Below are 11314 nucleotides of genomic sequence, written 5' to 3'. Positions count from 1 at the left end.
TTTTTCACAATAAAATACATCTTTCTCTCGAAAATGTTTTCTTCTGGATCCAGAAAGAGACAGATAGAGATCTAACCTTTTTCTCTCTTATAGCAGAAAACTAAGAGATATGTTACTCTTTGATTTTTTTTTATTTTTTTTTTTCCCTGCTAGGGTGCTCTAAAATGATGACTAAAATCTGTCTGGTAACCTCCAAGTTAGCTTCTGCTTCGTTATCCCTAATGGCAAAAGAGGAAGTGATGATGATAGAAGCTCAGAGCATCCTGTCTAGAAAGCAGCATTTACTCATGTTGGAGCATGGGGAGATGCCATGGGATTTTGCCCATAGTGTGGACATGGAAAACAAAAACCAAGCCCCAGACATGACCTATCTGATGTCAAGGGGAACATTATTTATAGTGTGTTTCTTTCATTGACTGTGTCACCATAGCATCTCAGCTCTTCCTAGAAACACAGGAAATCCCAAAGCAACCTCGTGCAGAGGTATTTTGGTCCATAACAAGGACCCCTGGGTGAATCTTGACCCCAAGTCTAACCCTGACTTTGGCTCCAGATGAGGTGTTCAGACTAAGGGATTCAAACAAACTGGAAGCAGTTCTCTGCTCAGCTCTTCTCCTTGCAGCTGGTAAACTTCAGCCAAACCCCAGGCTTTCCAATTCAACTTTTCATGACCCTCCAAACTAATCCCAGTCCTCACACTGGACTCAGTACAACTGGCAAATTTATATTGCAAGCCTTGTTATGCATCCTTTAGTCTCATAAACCCTATATTACCCAAGCACTGGCCATGGACAAGGCAGTTAAGGCCATACAAGCCTAAGAGAATGAGGTTTAAATAAGCTGACACTAGTTAGATGTTTCCTCCACATAACTGGAAGTCTTCATTGAAAAAAAAAAAAAAAAAAAGTTACATTTTGAGCACTGTAACAGAATCTAACACTTTACCTAACCTTAGCTATAGATAAGGTATGTTCTTCTGTGTGAAAATTCACCATGAATTAAAAAAGCTGATGCAAACTCTGTGTTTTCCTTTACTGTTGTACCAAAGTTCAGCTGTAAGCTTTGGTCTGCAAACTATCTTTCAAATCCTATAAAAGTAACTTAAGCAATAATATATGGAATGAGAAAGGCATAAAGCACCACAAGAAATTTGAGCTTAAGGTATTCCAATAAAGTGATATCAATATTCTCCATCTCAGAACTTGCAAATTTGAAAATAACTGCAGCTCTGTAGTCACCAGTTTCATAGAGGCTACCCCTACTCTAAACCCAGCCTGTGCCAGGAATGCATATTGAGCAAAAATTCAGACTAAGGCAACCTAATCAAGTGAGAGCAACGCTCAGCACAAGACAAACATCCATGATGGTGTCCAGAGCAGGTCACTTGGATTTCCAATTTGAAACCACACTCTGTTTTATCTGTAACTTGATATTGCAGATATAAAATATTGTAATTTTTAACATTAAAGCAAAATTAAAGATTTCAAAACATTTAGATTAAAGATAATCGCTATTTTAAATTTTTCTTGCTAGGGATACTTTAAAAGAAAGGTGAGTTTTCTGCAGATCCTTTCAAAATCATAGAACCATAGATGGTTTGAGTTGGAAGAGACCTTAAATGTCATCCAGTTCCACCATCCTGCATGGGCAGGGACACCTCCCACCAGCCCAGGCTGCTCCAAGCCCCATCCAAACTGCCCTTCAACACTGCCAGGGATGGGGCAGCCACAGCTTCTCTGGGCAACCTGGGCCAGGGTCTCACCACCCTCACAGCACAGAATTTCTCCCTAATGTCTCACCTAAATCTCCCCTCTTCCAGTTTTAACCCATTCCTCTCCCTCCCTGCCCTTGTCCCAAGTCCCTCTGCAGCTTTCCTGGAGCCCCTTCAGGCACTGGAAGGTGCTCTAAGGTCTCCCTGGAGCCTTCTCTTCTCCAGGCTGAACACCCCAACTCTCTCAGCCTGTCTTCATAACAAAGGTGCCCCAGCCCTCAGATCATCTTCGTGGCCCTTCTCTGGACTCACTGCAGGAGTTCCATGACCTCAGGCTCTCAGGCTTTGAATTGATATGGTTTATAAAACAGATATAAGGTACTGATATACTCACCAGTGGCAGATGGGGCAGAGGTGCCCTCAGACACACCCCAGTGCCATAGCACACAAAAACCACTTGCAAAGAGGGCCAGAAACAGATTTTTTTACAACAGCACACACCCAGATGAGCCCCACTGAGGCTGGTGGGTATCTCTTGCTCATATTACTGTTACTCTATTACCTACAGAGGAATAAAACCTATGATGAAAATCAGACTCCATCAAGTAAACTCTGGGCTTGAGCTGCTGCAAGAAAAGGAAGTCTAGGGCTGTGGAGTGGTGCCAGTGTCTGCCAGGAGCCTTGGCAGCCACTAAGTTATCTGCCGCTCCTCTTCACATCTTCCTCAACGGGGTCTGATGAAAAGGTCATCAACCTTGAGGGAATCCTTCTGTGGCATTTCCAAAAGGCCTATGGCCACTTCTGCAGTGTGCAAGTGCCATTCACCCGGCACACAACCAGCGAGATTGCTACATAGGAGTGGGTACAAAAACCCACATCCTGCAATCTGCATTAGTTTTTAATTTTATTCTAGTCCCTGGTAAGTCCCAGGGATATCAACAGTTTGGGAAATTTGGCCTGTTGTCTAAAACCTTTGAAGTTCAAACTTCAGGCTCATGCAGAACAGCAAGCAGAAATGATGTCTGTTTTCAGGTGAGCAAAGCTGCAGACTTCAAAGGTTCGATATTAGTCTGTGAAGCTTCTTAAAGATTGTCACCTGAGCTTCTCAGAAGCTGGCTGAAAGTGCAGCCATACATCTAGATAAATGTGTTCTTTGATCTGGGTGATATTAACAACTGTTTTTCTACATGTTAACTCTTTTTTTGTGTTTATGAACTATGGGAAATTATGTCTCTGCTGGAATTTAAAATAATATTCAATGGGTTTCCTTTACATTTACCATTTATTATGCTCAGTAACATTGCAGGAATCCCAACAGTTTTCAAGGAAGGTTCATGGTGTTCTAGTTACCAGGGAAACACACAATGAATTGTTGCTATCTAAAAAAGAAAATCCCCATTAACTTGCTATTAAAGAGCAAGTAATGTGAACTATATGAAGAAATGCCGTTATGGTTACCCTGTTAAAATTCTGTATGCTTTGTTTCAAGATTTAACTAAATATCGGTCATGTTCTGACATTTTTATTCATTGCAAACAGCTCCTAGTGTTTTACAGTGCATGGCTTGCCATGCATTGTTAAAGACAGTATTCAACTGGGTCAGCCCAGGAATATCAGACATCATGTGGTTGTTAATGCAATTTTAAAACATTTAAAGGCAAAGCTTTGTTGGAGAGATGTTTGATTCTTTCATGATAAGCTAGTAAAACTGGCAGCATATTTCACACTAAAATGAAGGGGTTTTTGCCAGCCCATCATGGCTTGTACAAGGTATTCAATCCCAGAAGAAGAGCTTACAGGTTAAGCAACCAAGTAAGTCTGCATACTATAGACAAAGTTTCTTGGTGTATGTCCACATAAGTTTTTCAGACTTGGAGCACAATCATGTGCACAGAAGTTGCAGGTGACAGATCATCTTGGCCCTACATATCAGGGTGGGTACATGAGTGCTCCAGCCCTACCTTATCCTTGGTGCTCCAGAGAGGAACTGCCACATAGCATCACCTAACAGCCTTTTGCAGATAAGGTGGGCAGTTTAAAAAATAATCATCACCTTCAATCTCTCAGAAGAAGTTGAAGTCCCCACTGTCTTTTGGTCAGTGCCCAGCCTTTGGGACTGACCACAAGAGTCACTCCAACCTGACTGCAATACAAATACTCTGCCTGAAAGCACTTTTAGCAGAAGCTAAATTAAAACTGGCTTCTTCCAAACTAAAACATCCTAAAATCACATTTCCTTCCCCATCCTCTCTTTCACACCCATCAGTTATGGTATCTCAGCCAGACAGAAGGTGGCTTCCAACAACGAACAGTATTTTCTCTAGCTGCTCCATCCTGCTTCACATTTGGCTGCGAACGTCTGTCATGCTCGAGCCTTACAAAGTGAGTCCCTGAATCACTATAGTGAGTAAAAAGGATGATTTTCATTTAAGAAGTCACCTCTGAATTGATGAGAGACATTTGGTAGCTGACTTGCCCAAGTTTCTGCTGTGAATTAACAAGAAAACAGATACATCTTCTGGTTTCTTGCTGTATTATTCCTACCTTGCTACTCTCTGAATTAAAGAAGGAATTAATGTCATTGAAGCTCCTATTATGTCCACAGGAGAGGATCTTGAGAAATATTTGTGGCAAATAGAGGCAGTATTATGGATCAGGTGAGTGTAGATATTAATTTTTAACTCATTATGAGACAGAGAAATGACTGGCTCTGAAACTATGATACATAGCTCGTGGCAAATGTGAAGGAGAAAGACAGAAGATCGCATCAAAGTCAAAGTGGGGCAGATGGCAGAAATGACTGTCCAGACCAGAAATGTGCTATAGGATGCTGTGGTATAGGAGAGGTGGTAAGACAAGAGCTTAGGTGAGAGCTTCAGCTTTTTGGATGAATAAGAAAATCAGGTTTCAAAAGACAGCACACAGAAATAATCTGCAAGACTTAGACACATCCTGGACTGAAACTCTAGGCTGAACTCAAAGAACAGTGAGAGACGCAAGCAGGGTGGGAACAGGAACAGGAACAGCAACAGCAACAGGAAAGAAGGTGGGAATGGGAAGACACAGTGAGCCCAAGAGCACTGGTGACAAGCCTTTTGGCATAACCATGACCCCTTTCCTGCTGCAGGTGAGACAGCGTGGCCATCTGAAGAAGTCTCACCCTGCCCCTGTCCCTTCTCTTGCAAGAGAAATCTGGTCCTGCTGATGGTGACATCTCTAAGGCCATAACACTTTAGGGAAGGCAAGGCACAGGCCCCACTTCCCTTCTTAGCTCCCGGGTCATCTTGCTGGTTCCTCTGAACACCTAACACCCAGTGCATTGTAGTGCAGATGAGGCACCACTTCAGTTAGCTGTTTGATATCACGCAGTTTCACACTGTGGATTTAGCCTTAGCTTTACATCTGTGTCACCAAGATGTAGAACTCTCATTTTACTAAGCTGGACTATGAAGTTGACCTGTTTTCCTCTCCTGGTATATTTCTTAAAACCATGTCTAAAACAAGCAAAACTTATTTGTTTCCATTTGCAAAGGATTAAAAAAAAAAAAAGAGGTGAGAGAGACAGACAGACACACAAAGACAAAGAGAAACAGAGAATCCAAGCAGAGAGGTATGTGTTATTGGACAAGTGTTTAATTTATGGAACTTGGCCGGCAGAACAAGAGTTTGTATTGTACTTCAATAAGTGGAGCTCTTAGAATAAATGTGGCTTGTAAACTTGTTTAAAGTCTGCTTTGCCAAGCAGCCAACACCTCATGGAAACCTTTGAAAAACATTCTGTTTAGAAGTGACGGTTTTTATATTTAATATTTTCTCTATTTGTTTTCCCCTCTGGTTTTATAACTGAAACCATATGCAGGAAAATAGGATTTTTGTGTCTTAAAATATCTACCTGGTCTGACTACTTTTATTATTTAACAAACAGCATTTTGAAAATTCTTCATGTATTAGGCACTTGGTTCAAACATTAACGTGTCCTTGTTTGATATCCAAGTCAGCTACAGATTTCTCAAATGACCTTGGGAGAGTCACTTAGCTGAGATTCATTGCCCCTCTCCCTGTGTCTATGCAGTGCAGCTGTGTGCATCTGAGCTGTCTTTTTTTCCCTTTATGGACAGCAAAAGCAACAGAGTTTAGGACATGATTCATCTGTGTAGTATGGACGGAATGAATCATGCTCTAGATCCATATACTGACCAGATTTTCACTGGAAATCAGGTCAAGCTGCTGAGATAGAGATACTCACTTTGGAGATACCCATGGTTATCCTCATAAGCCACATTTTACCCTCTCTGTGCCACCAAAGGGATAAGACAAACTCATCAGGAAGGAAATTCATACCATCCCAAGAATTGTGTCTGACATACCCACAGAGTTACAGGGTGGTCAGGGCTGGAAGTTCAACCTCTGAAGTTCATCCAGTTCAACCCCCCTACTAGAGCAGGATCACCTACAGCAGATCACACAGGAACACACCCAGGCAAATTAGGAATGACTCCAGAGAAGGAGACTCCACAACCTCTCTGGATAGCCTGTTCCAGGGCTCTGTCACTCTCACAGTAAATTCCTTGTGTTTAACCTGAACTTCTTGTGCTCCAGCTTGTGCCCAATGCCTCTTGTCCTGTCACTGGACACTGCAGAAAAGAGAGTGGACCCATAGTCCTGACACCCTCTTTAGATATTTATAAGCATTTGAGACTCCCCCAGAGGTGATACCGACCACTCTATGTTGACTGTAGGGGGGTGCCAAAACTACAAACCCTTAAGTGGTTACAAGGAATCCAGGGGAATTGCTCCCATGGTAAGAGAGTCAAACCCTCTTTCTCCAGTTAGATACATCCACACGTATGTATAATCCATATACAGTATTAGCAGAACTTCTATCCAATACACTAGGAAAATCCACTAAATAAACTATGTGCTTCCATTTGACAGATTGGAAGATCCTGCTGCAACAGAGAGAGAGGAGGAAGCAGTGAAGAATAACATCTCCTTGGGGCAAAGCAGAGTATTGCCTTACACACCATACAGGCTGGGGAAGCAGACACGGAAAGACTCCAAGATCTTATCAAAAAAACACAAGTATCTAAATAAGGATGTAAGAGTCATATTTAGCCCTATAAGCTGAACTATCTTGATTGCTAACTATTGTGTGGTAGCTTCGTTTGTACAGATTTGGCAGAGCTGCTTCTGGAAGGAAGATTTAATGCCTGTGATAGGAAACAAGCATACATCAGCATTTATTTTTTTTTCCTTTTGTGTGGATTTTATTTTCTTTTTTTAGTACTATTATTACTTTTCACTTTAAAGGTCTGTGGCTAAGTGTTTCATACCTACTCTCTGCAATTGTGTTGCATTCAGCCTGAGCAACTGTTCTGAAGTTCCCTGCTTTATTCATTTGTTTTCGGTGTCATGGCTTGATCCCTGGTAGAGCTTTTCTTGGTAAAGTCATTAAGACCTAGCCAAGCGTTCTGTCATCATCCAAAAGTTTTGCCCTCTAGCTGTACACCGTATTTCTTTTCTATTTCTTCATCTTTTCTTATGAGTGCAATGTGCTTTTACAGGCTGTTTCTTTTCAAGGCCCTTGTGAGGCCACATCCCTTGAAGTCAACGCTTTTCTGATCACCTCAGTGCTGAAAGAGCAATTGCCCAGGCTTGGCTTCAGGTATCTTGGCATGAGGCTCCTGATCTCCCTGCATAAAGAGCAGCCCTGAGGAAAACCTGGGCCAAATCACCCATCACCCTGGTCATGCACCATCCCACTGTTCATAGCCCACTTATTTTGTGGGTTTTATTTTCTGTCAGAGGGCAACCAGATCACTGCAGGCTGTGTGAGGGTGCTTTGCTGTGAACATTTTCTCCTGTAGCACAAGCCAAACAAGAAACTCAGTGCTTACCCTGTGAGGCTTAAAAATCATGTAATCACAGACTGGTTTGGGTTGGAATGGACCATAAAGATCATCTAGATCCAACCCACCTGCTATGGGCAGGGACACCTCCCACTGGACCAGGTTGCTCCAAGGCCCATCCTACCTGGCCTTCAGCACTTCCATGGAAGAAGCTGGACAAGTCTCTGTGCTTTGAGTATCCTACACTACCCTGAACTCTGATAAATGTTCATAATCAGCATGACAGCTCAATATTCCACTGATGAATCACAGTTTGCTGACAAAGGCCCTTTTCTCAAGGAATTCCCCATCAGCCGTAGGTGTGCCATAAGTGATTCAGGCTCTCATTAGCCCTAATTAGCAAATTGCTCAAATGATTTCTCTGTTATTCCTGGAGCCTGTACCACTGAGCACAAACCCATTCACTAGAGAAGTGCTTGCTGTAAAAAACCTGTGCTTTTCCAGGGTAATTCTCCCACAGGGATCAATGTGTCCATCACAACCCTCCAAGATCTTCTGTAGCTGTTGAAGCCCCTTGGGATACTCTGCTGTAAAGCCCCATGGTTAAACACTGTGGCTGCATAGAGAATTTCAGTATCCCCATATTGCTTTCTTGCAATACTACCCACAAAACTGGTAACTTTTCAGCCATCTCCTCCAGTCGAGCCCCAGGTTGCCTTCCCACCTGAGGTGGGTGAGTGTGCTCCCTCCAAAACAGAGATTTCATTTCCTTCTGATCCACAAGGAGACAGCAAACAGGAATTAGAGGGATAGACTGCATTTTTTTTTTCTTTGCTACAGAGTTTGGTCTCCTTCTTGGTGCAGACTACAGAAGGTTCAGTGATTTAAATCACTAGCCTGGGACTCCAGATCCTGCTTCCACAAACTTCAGGGTTGACCTTGGCAAAATCTCTTAGGCTGGAATTTCTCTTGCCTGAAAATAGCCCTCTAAAAGCTCAACAACCAGGCTCCCTCTGCAGCCAGTGGAAAGTGAGGGACAGACACCTTTTTTCACATCTCAGACAGGCATGTGAGAACAGGGACATGAATCACTCTCTGGAGATACCAGTGTATACCTTTCTGTATTGGCTGCAAAGGGTTCTCACTGACTATTTTGCATTTAACCCTTGACCATTAAATTATGTGAGCAAGGACAATAATTTTAAAAATATACAGGTCACATGTCTCATTTTCAGAGGGAACTAAGAAGTTCAGCCTTGCAAATGCAGGTTTCAGAGACTCTGAAATGATGTTTCTGCTTTGTAAAACCCAACAGTAATTTTCCTGGCGAGGTTTAAAATGAGCATGAGATGTTCAGGTACTATGAAGATGTAGACACAAGCACCCAGCATTTACTCTCCCTACTGGTAAGCTGCACTCTGTTGGTGGTGGTGGATGTGGTGCACAGCAAAGGGACTACTTTTACCAGTGCATCCCCAAGACTTCAGAATCTTGAGAAATGTTCCAGTCTCCTTTATGTGGATCCATTGCAGCTGTCTGAGCCCACCTCAACTCTTGAAACTTTTTGGAGAAGTCTCCTGGAAGGAGTAGGAGCAAATAGACAAAATGGGCAACACTGAATATCTCTGATATCAGCCACACCTTCTAAATATTAATATTAACCTCTGGAAGAAATGTAACCTCTGCGACAGCCACGTGCTGGCCTGGCATTGCTCTGGAGTCTCTTCCCATATCTTGTTGACCCTAGCCCCTGTGTCCCTCCACAGGAGGAATCCGGTGTTTGGCTGAAGCACCCAGGTTGAGCTGTCAAAGAGAAGAACAGGAATTTTTGGAGGGCAGTTCTGAGCTGAAATGGATTTATTTCCATCTGAAGGTACTCAGGGCTGCCTTGACTACCAGAAAGCCCAGGGCAGCAACGCATCTTGCAGAGTCAAGTCTTTATGGGATTAATTCAGGCACAAATACCTGGTTTTCCAGTAGGACTTGGCCTCTTTCTAACTCAGAGGGATGCAAGTTCACGATATCTGACCACAGCACATTCCCTCAGCCTAGAGAACGCACAGGAGGAGAAAGGAACTCCTGCTCTGTGCTTCCTACACCAATGTCCTCCTGGCTAGTCACAAGGAACTAGCCAAAAGTGAGAGTCACCAAGACCACCTTAACTGAAACAAGAGACAGGATTCAGCAAGAAAAAGAAGATGGACAATAAACCATTTATTTCTTCTTTAGAATCACAGAATCATATAATGGCTTTGGCTGGATAAAACTTTAAAGACCATCCAGCCCAACCATTCCCCCAGCCCTGCCCAGGCCACCCCCGCCCCATGTCCCTCAGCACCACATCTACACGGCTTGGAAACCCCTCCAGGGATGGGGACTCCAGCCCTGCCCTGGGCAGCCTGGGCCAGGGCCTCACAACCCTGGCCAGCAAGAAATGCTGCCCAACATCCCATCTCAGCCTCCCCTGGCACCACTGCAGCCCATTTCCTCTTGTCCCATCCCTTGTTCCTGGGGAGCAGAGCCCGACCCCCCTGGCTCCAACCTCCTCTCAGGCAGCTGCAGAGCCAGAAGGTCTCCCCTCAGCCTCCTTTGCTCCAGCCTGGACACCCCCAGCTCCCTCAGCTGCTCCTCCTCCCCCTTGTGCTCCAGACCCTGCCCCAGCTCCCTTGCCCTTCTCTGGACACGCTCCAGCCCCTCCATCTCCTTCTTGTCCTGAGGGCCCAGACCTGACCCCAGGATTCCAGGTGCCCCCTCCCCAGGGCCCAGCACAGGGGGACCAGCCCTGCTCCTGCTGGACACACCAGTGCTGACACAAGCCAGGATGCTGGTGCCTTCTTGGCCACTTGGGCACTCACTGGCTCATATTCTGCTGCTGCCAACCAACACCCCCAGGTCCTTTTCCTCTGGGCACTTTCCAGCCTCTCTTCCCCAAGCCTGGAGCATTGCCTGGGGTTTTTGTGACCCAAGTTCAGGACCACTTGGCCATATTGAACCTCAGATAACTGGCATTGGCCCCCACTGATCCAGAGCCGATCCTTCCTACTCTTGAGAAGATCACCACTCCTACCTCACTTGCTTTCTGTCACTTAGCCTTTCCTCACTATTGCATTGTGTGCAGCTGGGCAGAATCTGAGTTCCTCCTTGTTCAGGACCCAATGGGACACTTTTGAGCAAAATGTCCAGGGTGCCTGCTCCTTGCACAGCCTTATCTGCTGTTCTACACCACCCACTGCCTTCTATAGTCTTCCTTCCCCACAGGACGCCATGCAGTTCTACAGGCTTGGGGAGGAGTGGCCAGAAAGCAGAAAGGGACCTGGGGGTTTCTGGTTGATAGGTGGCTGAATATGAGCCAGAAGTATGTCCAGGTGGCCAAGAAGGCCAATGGCATCCTGGCTTGTATTAGAACTGGGAGGTGATCCTCCCTCTGTACTTGGCAGTGGTAAGGTCACTCAGATCCTGTGGGCACCTCAAGACAAGAAAGAAGTGAGGAAAAATGTCTTCACTGTGAGAGTGACAGAGCCCTGGAACAGGCTGCCCAGAGAGGCTGTGGAGTCTCCTTGGCTGGAGACATTCAAAACCCCCCTGGACACGTTCCTGTGTGATGTGCTCTGGGTGACCCTGCTCTGGCAGGGGGGTTGGGCTGGGTGAGCTTTCAGGGTGCCCTCCAACCCCTATGATCCTGTGATCCTGTGTGAAGATTCTGGGAAAGAAGATGGAGTGTGTCCAAAGAAGGGCAACAAAGCTGGTGAAGGGC

The sequence above is a fragment of the Chaetura pelagica genome, unplaced genomic scaffold (assembly GCF_000747805.2).
Source record: "Chaetura pelagica isolate M959 unplaced genomic scaffold, ChaPel_1.0 scaffold121, whole genome shotgun sequence".
NCBI classification, from domain to species: domain Eukaryota; kingdom Metazoa; phylum Chordata; class Aves; order Apodiformes; family Apodidae; genus Chaetura; species Chaetura pelagica.
This window is presented reverse-complemented; position numbering follows the sequence as displayed.